The following is an 11201-nucleotide window of genomic DNA, read 5'->3' on the forward strand; positions in this document are numbered from 1 at the left end:
CATTTTCCTTTCTAAGTGGTAGCCCAAAACTCCCCTTTCATATATATATTTGTTATGAAAGTTGTTAGGCCCAAAGAAGGGGAGGCCTAGGCTTTTTTCTTTTTTTCTTTTTTTTTGAATTTTCGAAAAAATATTTTTTTTTTTTCTGAATTTTCGAAAAAATATATATTTTTTTTAAAGCTTTATAGGTGAAGCTTTGTAGGGTGAAGCTTTGATGTTGAAGCTTTGTAGGTGAGGCTTTGATGTTGAAGCTTTGTAGGTGAGGCTTTGGTGTTGAAGCTTTGTAGGTGAATCTTTGGAGGTTAAAGCTTTGTAGGTGAAGCTTTGGAGGTTGAAGCTTTGTAGGTGAAGCTTTGTGGTGAAACTTTGTAGGTGAAGCTTTGTGGTGAAACTTTGAAGCTTGAAGCTTTGTAGGTGAAGCTTTGTGGTGAAGCTTTGTGGTGAAGCTTTGAAGGTTGAAGCTTTGCAGTGAAGCTTTGTCAGGTACCATAAATTGATTTTGCTTCACACTATCTTGATCAAGAGTGTGGATGTAAATTTCTTCCTCCTTGATCTTGGACAATTTTGCACCTACAAAACAATTAACACCTTAGGTTAAGGCCAAGAGCCTCATGCGCCCACGATGAATGGGGGGGGGCTTTGGCCGAAGAACCTCCGATGCCAAAGTTAGAATTTAGAGAGAAAAAGTGTTTAGAGAATTTTGGGATCTTTGCCAAAGTGTTGGAATTGATTTTTTGGTGAGAATAGGTGCCTATTTATAGAGTTAGGAGGTGGCTAGGGTTTTTAGGTTTAATTTAGGTTTAATTAGCCAATTTATTATGATTAATTGGCTAATTTAAACATAAAGGAATGTTTTGATGGTTATGGGTTTAATTGGCTAGCTAATTAGTGTAATTAAAAAGGGAAAATGGTGGAAAAGGTAGAGAATATGATAGGCTCTTTTTGGATGGGAATGGCCGGCCCTTGGTGTGATTTTGGGGTGATTTGGTGATGTAATTAGCCTTTAATATATTGATTATATTAATTGGTTGAGGATGTTATGGAATGTTTGAAATAAATGGCTAATTGAATAAGGAAAAAATGAGGTAAAAACATATATGAAATAGGTTTTGAATTGTTACCCATTTTGGGTACTTCTGACTTGGTTGATGGATGATTCTCCACTGCTCGCGTGTAGGAGACCCGGTATGCCTCGAGGGTATTTTTGTCCTTTTTGTCCAAAAAACCCACGTGTCGCCTTGTGAATATTTTTGGCTCCACAAATGCCCCCACACCTGTTGGGCTGCTCGCAGAAAAGGGCGGCAGGTGTAGAGATTTTCTTGCTTTAGGAAACTTAGGACTGCTTCCTATTTTGATGTAGATTCTCTCTTTAATAGGAAATTAGATCCTTCTAGGAAAGGGAAATAAATTTCTCTCAAAGCCTATTTAAGTCCACCTTAAGTGGGTTATTAAATCAACTTTCGAGAGCGATTTATTCTACCCTACAAGAGAGAGATAGCTTAGAGGATATTTGTTCCCCCTCCTCTAGCAATCTTCTACATCTTGCCCGTGCAAAGGACCGTCTTTCGTTGCTTTCTTCGTCTTCTTCGTGCCGCACCAATGTAAGAAAAATTTAATTTTTCTTGCCTTATTCTTGGATAGTGCTATTGCGGGGTAGCCGTCGGGGTGGTACGGCACGTCGGCTGGCAGGGGCCAGGAGCTGGCTCGGCATGAGCTGAGGAGATGTCGTGGCAAGGACCACTGCTTGGGCAGCTTGGCTTGGCCTGAGCCAAGGGCAGCTTGTGCAGCTGGGGTCGAGGATTGTGGCGCTAGGGCACAGTGTTAGGCGAGCCGCATAGCTCATGTCCTTTGGGCTCTTGGACCTGACTCGGGCCAGGCTGGCGATTGAGAGAAATAAGGAGATTGCGGGTCTCATGGGCTGCTGGAATGTTGGGCATGCATGCCTTCTGCCTGCTGGAATGCTGGGTTGAGCTCCCCTGCTGAGTACCATGAATGTCGTTGGCTACTTAGTCTTCTTTGCTGAAAGAAAGATGGGCTGCTCCAGAAAGATGAGGTAAAGAGGATCAAGGCGGATGCATTGGCTCGTCTGATCGCTGTCGTGGAGCTTACTATGAATGAAGATGGAAAGAAAAGATCTTCCCCGCCTGCTCATGAGATGCCTAGTTAAGAAAAAACTGAAGACTTCTTCTGCTGCTCATGAGGGTCCGCTTGCTACCGAGAGGTATGTGATTGACATGACTTCTTCTAATGGGAAGAAAAATAAGGCTGCTAGATCTGAGCATGTGGCGTCTTCCATGTTGAGAATGGCTAGTACAATTGTGGATAAGATTGCTCAGCGTAAAGGTTTTATCATGCCCCCAGTGCCGAAGTCTGTACCAGGACGTTCTTTGGGAGCCAAGTCCGGTTCACCTTTGTAGAGACTTGCTATTATGAAGAGTGGTAAGGTGGACTCTGCTACTAAAGTGGCGCCAAAACCTGCTCCCTTTGTTGCTGAGATTGATTCGCCTCAGATTCAAGATCTTAAGCTTGCAATTTATGAGCTTCGTTTCACTGCTTATGCTAAGAAGGGAGTGGATGAGCTGCAGCGCGTCTGTGTTAGTCTGCTTAAGAAGAATGAGCAGCTGAAGGGTGAGAATGATGGGCTTGAGGTTTTAAGACCTTCTCTATTTCTCCGAAAGACTTGCTTGTTTTTACTTTTAAGGCTTCCATTGGTGAAGTAGTTGGAGAAGTTAGTGCCCAGACTGAGGCAGCCGGGGGTGAAGCGCCGGATGATGTCGTTGCTAAGAGTATTACGGCTGTTGAAGGTGTGGCGACTGAGTAGTCGTGGGATGTCCAAACTGCTGTAGTGTAGTATTTTAGGTAGTCTTTAGGATTTTCTTTGTTTTTCCTTGTAGCTTTTGTTTTGCTTGAACTCCTTCGGCCTTTGCTAGTTGTTTATAAACATGTTTTCCTTCGTTTTTCTTTATCTTCACTTCTTTTGTTCATGCCCTAACCTTTAGACTTGATAGACCAGTGGCAGGCATGCTACTTTTTTATAAGCAGACAAACTCGCGTAGCCTATGCAGCCGTAGGTGTTGGTGTAGAACTTTGCAAAGTTGTTAGCCATAGGGTTGGCAGCCGGATGCCTTACTTACAGAAGCAGACAAGTCCGCGTAACCACTAGGCTGTTAACCTTGACTTTCTTCAATTCCGTAGGTTGCGTAGCAAGTATCACAACACTTTAGGACTTGGTGTAGGTTGTTCCGCGCTTGGCAGAGGTGAAGCTTATCGACTACGTAGCATGTCGGCAGTGGATAAAACTTCATATATGCGCACTAGCTTGTTTAACCTTTCACAAGAATGTGCGGTTGTATAAGTCTAGTGCGGCTTCACTGCTCGAAGGGCAAGCCGTAGGCAGTCTTCCGGAATCCGTAGGCTACCTTAGTGCACTCGGTAGCAGCTTTAGGATTCCAGGGCAGCCGTCCATCGGATGTACTACGTAATGTGCCCTCTCCGTCTTTAGGGCCCGGTTCCCTACGGATTAGGCCAAGAGACCCAAAATCCTTCAGTTAGCTAAGCCTTGAAAAAGACCATTGCGGCTACTTCTAGGAATCCCGGCGCAAGCCATCGTGCATCTAGTTATACTAGGGCAGCCAGGCTCATCCACGTCTGGATATTCGGAGTGTAAATTTTATCCTCCCGTCTTGGAGAGCTGACCCATATGGGTGTTGGAGAATTGGTTTACCCTCTCGCACTGGAGAGCATGGTTGGTCCCTCGGGGGGCGCAATTCCTGCGATGAGTCCCTAAGAAGGGCGCAGTCTTCTTTTGAAGTGCAGGAGTGATTAGTTGTTGTAAGCATGCCGCCAAGCCAAGTTGTGATTACTTCTAAATTCCTCATTGAAAAACAAGTGAAACGAACGAGAACTTTAGCTGTAAGGTAGGAACTGCATAACAACTGGATAGTCCTCAGCTTGTGAGGTGGTGCCCGTCGAGCTTATTGAGTCTTCGGGTTTTGATGTAGCAGGAGGTCACACATGGTACTTCTTCAGATTGTAGGCCATCCATTTCTTTTCAATCTTTTTACCGCTTCATGGTGGTGAGGGTGTAATTACTCTTGCCCCCTACTCTGCTGATCTTGTACGGACCTTCCCAGATGGGATCCATCTTTTTGGAGCCTTCTCTGCCGGCAGTGATGAAGGCTTTTCTGCGTCGTCGACATGCAAATGCCAGAAGTCTCCATCGGGTGGAGTAGGCGCAGCTAGAGTGTGCTCGGCTACTTCTGAGGCATCGTTGGGCCGCTCTGTTGCGTCACCTAGGCTCGGCGTGAAGACGCAGTAGGGAGCTGTGGAGATGGGGCCATGTCATACGCAACAGGAGATGCTCAACTGCCGGTATTGGGCCACTCTAGAGTTGAATCATTGAGCAAGGGTCGACTAGGGCCGTGTGATGCGCAGCAAGAAATGGTACTCAACTGCCGGTACATGTTGCTCCTATGTAGAATCTTTTAGGGTGACGAGGACAAAACTTGCTTTCGAGTGTGTCCTTCTAGTGTTGCGTTCGTCAGAAAACTTTACATCCGCCAGGGTCTACGCCTTTATCGTCGCGCGTCTGGATTGGGCAGAATAGTACGTCATTAGGATAATTGCATGCGTTTGAAAGTAAAACTTGTGCTTCTGGGTTGCAACAACTATCGCCAAAGTTAGCTTTTGAATTTTTAATAACATCGAGGAGAGCTTTTGAACTGTAGAATACAGGTAACTGTGGAATACAGGTAGTCGGGCCCCCATCTCTTCTCGCATGATGGTAGAGCTTATTGCTACTTTAGATACCGTCAAACATGTGAATAAGTCCTCCGCTGCTTCTAGGGAGGTGATGTCGGGTACTTCTTCAAGTCCTTGAATGTGCATTGGCGAGCCTCATCCCAAAGTGCATACTTCTCTGCCAAAGCAAAAGAGTCTGCCAGAGTTAGATCTTCTTTCATGATCAATTTTCCGAATAGCGGGTGGTCTGCTGGAAGTCCTTTTTGGAAGGCTGCTCTAGCTATCGAGTCGTTGCATCCGACTATTTTTGCCTTCTCTACTTTGAACCTCCTCACATAGTCGCGAAGTGACTCCTTTGGGTTCTTCTTGACGTTGAACAAATGATCAGATTTCTTTTTGATCGAGCGATAGGATGAATATTCTTTGGTGAAAACCAAAGAAAGTTCGTAGAAATTCCGGATGGATTGTGGCGGCAGGGTGTAGAACCAATATTGCGCCTCGCCTTGTAGAGTGGTGGCGAATATCTTTCACATAAGCTCATCGTTGTTTCGATAAAGGATCATTGCGCTTCGGTAGCGCTTTAAGTGTCTCTCCGGGTCTTCATCCCCTTTGAAAGATGTGAAATGTGGCATGCTGAACTCTCGTGGAGGCTCTGCCTGCTCGATCTCGTCCGTGAAGGGTGACCTGCTTATGTTGGTCATGTTCCATCGTAGTGCCTCGTCGGTGACCTCGTTGAGTTGGAAATCATGCAATCGCTTGGTCAAGAGTCTCTCTACTTCTTCCTGAATTTGCCTTTGTTGGGGTAGCGGAGCTCTCGGCTGCCCCCAGCCATGACTTGGTGGTCTATACTGCTCTTCCATGTGTTTGGCTCGTCTACGCCGCAGATGCAATGCATGTGGTGCGTTCCTAGCAGGCGAGCGAGTTCTTCGCAGGCTGCTGGTTGAACTTGAGCTGGATTGAGTAACTGCCTCTTTCCGTCCGTCGTGCTGCCTACTCTGATGTGAGGTGGATGATGCTCCTTGTGGGCTTAGCCGCGAATGAACACTTTGTCCGGAAGGTTGCTCATGTTGACTATCGGAGTGTGACCCCAACCGTGAATGTATGCTCATCCGTGGGCCTAGTCGAGAGTACACGCTCCTCCGCGCGCTAAGACGGGAGTATACGCTATCTCGGGGGCCCAATCGGGAATGTACACTGCCTGAACGTTCGGCTCGTGGCTGGTCGAATGGCTGCTTGCCGGGACGCTGCTGGAAAGGTTCGTCTGCCCTTGTCCTACTTCGGGATACCTCGTCCGGGGCACGTTGGATCCCGATGCGTTGCAAAAGTTGATTCACCAAAGTTGTCTGTTGTGCAAGAGCGCTCGTCAACTCTATGACTTGTCGAGACAAGTGTTGTTCGCCATTTGGATTGGAAGAGCTTGGAAGGAATGCGCCTCCTTGGGCAGTGGAAATGTGGTAGACTCCGGGCGCGAGATTTGAATTGGGAAATGTCAAATCCGCGAAAAAATATGGTGAGAATGCCCCCGGCTCGATGGTAGGTCCGGATGGTTGAGATAGTCTTGGGTCGACTTGGGCTGCTTGGAAAGCCACTGGAGCATGATGGGCCGTGAGAGTGGGCTGCTCGTCGGGAGCAGGCTGGGTCACGAGAGCAGGCTGCCTGGCAGGAGCAGGTTGGGCCACAGGAATGGGCTGCTCGAAGGAAGCAGGCTGGACCACGGGAGTGGGTTGCTCGTCGGGAACAGGTTGGGTCACGAGAGCAGGCTGCTTGGCAGGAGCAGGCTGGGCCACGGGAGTGGACTGCTTGGCAGGAGCAGGCTGGGCCACCGGAGTGGGCTGCTCGACGAAAGCAAGCTGGGCCACGGGAGTGGGCTGCTCGTCGGGAGCAGGCTGGGTCACGAGAGCAAGCTGCTCGGCAGGAGCAAGTTGGGTCGTGAGAGTGGGTTGCTTGACGGGAGCAGGCTGGATCACGGGAGCAGGCTGCTCAATGCGCGGTGCATGTGAATGCGAGGCTTGGGCTTGGGTCCACGTAAACTTAGATGGCACGGCTTGGATCGTGGTCTTGGTACCGTGAGCCTTGGATGGCACGGCTCGGGCCGTGGTGAAGGCTCCATGGACCTCGCCACGAGTGGCTACCGAAGTAGCCACCGCGGTGGTTCCCATGGTGGCCGTGGTGAAGGCACCATGGACCTCGCCGCGGGTAGCTACCGAGGTAGCCACCACGGTGGTTCCCATGGTAGAAGCTTGTGGTGATGATGCCGCTCCCCTTATTGTCGCATTTTGCCTCACGGATCTCCGGGCTGTGGTGAAGGCTCCATGGACCTCGCCACGAGTGGCTACCGAAGTAGCCACCGCGGTGGTTCCCATGGCGGCCGTGGTGAAGGCACCATGGACCTCGCCGCGGGTGGCTACCGAGGTAGCCACCACGGTGGTTCCCATGGTGGAAGCTCGTGATGATGATGCCGCTCCCCTTATTATCGCATTTAGCCTCACGGATCTCCGCAATCCCATTTCTTGAACATTAGAATTTTCACTTGTGGAATTTTCTAAATTTCTAGCCATTATATTTTGCTTATACGTTTTATCAAAGAACCTTTGCAAGTAAAAAATTCTAATAATAAGAACGTATGAAAAATATTCAAATGGACTAGAAAATAAAGAAAAAACCTTTTTGTGCGAGAGTCTTCTACGAGTATGGATTTCAACTCTCAATGAAAGCACCAATTTGTGGATGTAAATTTCTTCCTCCTTGATCTTGGACAATTTTGCACCTACAAAACAATTAACACCTTAGGTTAAGGCCAAGAGCCTCACGCGCCCACGATGAATGGGGGGGGGGCTTTGGCCGAAGAACCTCCGATGCCAAAGTTAGAATTTAGAGAGAAAAAGTGTTTAGAGAATTTTGGGATCTTTGCCAAAGTGTTGGAATTGATTTTTTGGTGAGAATAGGTGCCTATTTATAGAGTTAGGAGGTGGCTAGGGTTTTTAGGTTTAATTTAGGTTTAATTAGCCAATTTATTATGATTAATTGGCTAATTTAAACATAAAGGAATGTTTTGATGGTTATGGGTTTAATTGGCTAGCTAATTAGTGTAATTAAAAAGGGAAAATGGTGGAAAAGGTAGAGAATATGATAGGCTCTTTTTGGATGGGAATGGCCGGCCCTTGGTGTGATTTTGGGGTGATTTGGTGATGTAATTAGCCTTTAATATATTGATTATATTAATTGGTTGAGGATGTTATGGAATGTTTGAAATAAATGGCTAATTGAATAAGGAAAAAATGAGGTAAAAACATATATGAAATAGGTTTTGAATTGTTACCCATTTTGGGTACTTCTGACTTGGTTGATGGATGATTCTCCACTGCTCGCGTGTAGGAGACCCGGTATGCCTCGAGGGTATTTTTGTCCTTTTTGTCCAAAAAACCCACGTGTCGCCTTGTGAATATTTTTGGCTCCACAAAGAGTGTGTGAAGCTTTTGGCATTTGTAGTTGACCTCCATTTGTTGAAGCTTTTGTGGTAAAGCTTTTGTGTTGAAGCTTTGTAGGTGAAGCTTTGAGGTTGAAGCTTTCTTGGGTACCATGAATTGATTTTGCTTCACACTATCTTGATCAAGAGTGTGTGAAGCTTTTGAGAATTGTAGTTGAAGGAAATTTTGTGAAAAACATGTTCATTTGAGCAACATCTATAGCATGCAATTAACAAATTAAAGGCGGAATCATCCTTGCATGCACTAAAAAACAAAACATTACCCATGAAATTCAAAGTCTAGTAGATTGGTGAACCAAGACTCAACTCAAATCAAAGTGAGTTGAGAAATTTATACCTTTGTAGATTCCTCTTTGCATAAGCAAAGGCTAATCACCCAAGGAGAGGGCCTTCATTCCTTGCTTCTTAGATCCATGGATTTGGATGGAAGAATATGTTTCTCCAAGTTCTCAAAATAGAGAACCTCTAAGTCTCCACACCAAGGTAAGATGTGAAGAAGAGATGAGTGACCTTGGAGGAGAAAGATTACTAGCTAATCCCTCCAAGGGGGCCGGCCTCTTAGAGAGAAAAGAGAGAGATATGTTCTCTCCAATTCTCTAAAGAAAACCCTTAATGAATTTTGGCTATAAAGTCATATTTATACCTACATTCATTTGAGTGGCAAACTTGACGTTCGAAGCCCATTGGGCCTTGAGGCCCAAAACTAACCCGTGGTCTTTTAACGAACTTGATTCGTTTGATTAATTAACATATTAATTAATCCTTGCCATAAATAATTAAACCATTTAATTATTCTTACTCATCTCCATTGTTTCTTCAATCTCTGCCTTACATGGTGTATGATCCGTTAGGTTCCTTTTAGCGAGGCAGTGGGCGATTAGAACACTTTCAAATCGATTGTGAATTGAAACTTACTTTCAATTCTCCCTTTAGTGATTATACATGTTTAGGGCTTCCACAAACCATGAGTGACACCTAGCAGTATGTCAGGGTTACCCAAGCTAATCAGAAAAGGTGGAGAACTTATTCAGTTTAGGATTACAATGCAATACGGTCTTTCTCTAATACAATACTCTTGACCACATTGTTTGGTTTGATAGTTTAATCATGTCTACTATCCAATGTGATTCATTTACTTATATGATTACCTTGAATGTGATTTGGAATGACTTCCTAAATCTCATTCATACTCTGGCCAAAGATTCTTAATCATATCATAGAGTATTCTCCCTCAAACAGTTTGAAGGTTAGAGATCCCTTGTTGTGCATTCACTTGCCTCCATGGCTAAGTGGCTTAACCCCAACTATGCTGTGGACACCCTCCTGATGGAGTGACTTTGACATAATCAAAGATCAAGGACTTAACCACAAGACAACTATGATGCCTCAGGTCAAATGACTACTTTGCATTATCCCAACCATGAGTTCTCATGTGACATGAGTATGAGAACTCCTCGTTGATCGTGTTCAATGGACTCATTCGTTATTGAGCACCTACATGCTTGTCTTGGTGTCAATCACACCAATGACTCGAGACTAGTCACGCTCACTAAGAGAAGACATAGCATGTACTGATCTTAACGGACTGTTAATGCCCAATTGGCAATCCTATGATCAGGAACGTTTAGGATATGTATACGAAAGAGAATGGTCTCAGTAATCTAACTTGTTTAAATCACATTCTCCTAATTACATATTCCTTGGACTTATCGTTTAAGCATATAACATTTATATGAGACGGCTTAAAACAATAATCTTTGCCCTTGATATTAAACTAGATTAGTTTAACATGTGAAATGTTCGTAAAGTATCATCATATGATTGGTTTTAGGGCACATTTCCAACAGTAGTTGCCCTCCATTTGTTGGAGCTTTTGTGGTGAAGCTTTCGCATTGAAGCTTTGAGGTTGAAGCTTTGTTGGGTATTATGAATTGATTTTTCTTTACACTATCTTGATCAAGAGTGTGTGAAGCTTTTGAGAATTGTAGTTGCCCTCCATTTGTTGAAGTTGTTGAATTTCCCAATTTTCGTTTTTTTTTTTTGGGAAAACTAGATATTTGTTGAATTTCCCAATTTCCGTTTTTTTTTTGGGAAAACTAGAAATTTGAAAATGTGGGAGAGACAACATATACAAATTTTGCTTCCACACTATTGAGCAAGAGATTGTGATGCAAGTCACACCTTGTAGTAGTCGAAGGTTTGGATGAACCATATAAATTGAATTTACTTCGAACAGTCTTGATCAAGAGTGTGTGAAGCTTTCTACGAGTTGTAGTATTTGCATTGTTACAGTGGATAAATGTCTAAAGCAGATGCAAGAGAGCTGAAGAGCTTAATCTTCGTATAGCATGCACTGAAGCCGTTGTTAGCTTGCAATAAGACTTTGTTGGTGACTATAACTCTTGTTAGGCATAAGTGCTCCCCTAGTTGGGTTGTAAAGCTTGAGGGTTTTTAATTATTTGTGAATGCTAGGAGTTCAAATGTACAAGTTGTACCACTCGTCTTTTGGTTGGTGGAATGAATGGTGAGTTGCTTTCATTACTTAGTTGATGGTACGAAGGTGAGTTCCTTCATCACCTTTCATCACATTTCATCACCTGGTTTGTGGCACGAAGATGAGTTCTTTCTTCACATTTCATCACCTGGTTGGTGGCACGAAAGTGAGTTCCTTCTTCACCTGGTTGGTTATAAGAGTGGCAAGTTGCCAAATAATATTAGAGTACGGGTTGTACATTTCATCACCTGGTTGGTGGCATGAAGGTGAGTTCCTTCTTCACCTGGTTGGTGATAAGAGTGGCAAGTTGCCAAATAATATTAAGGTACGGTTGTACATTTCATCACCTGGTTGGTGGCATGAAGGTGAGTTCCTTCATCACCTAGTTGGTGAGAATAAAGGCAAGGTATCGAGGCACATTGTAATAAGTGTCGAATGACACAAAGTATGTTGAACCCTTTCGAAGCACATTTGGCTAAT

This window comes from Malus sylvestris, chromosome 16 (genome assembly GCF_916048215.2).
Source record: "Malus sylvestris chromosome 16, drMalSylv7.2, whole genome shotgun sequence".
In the NCBI taxonomy this organism is placed as follows: domain Eukaryota; kingdom Viridiplantae; phylum Streptophyta; class Magnoliopsida; order Rosales; family Rosaceae; genus Malus; species Malus sylvestris.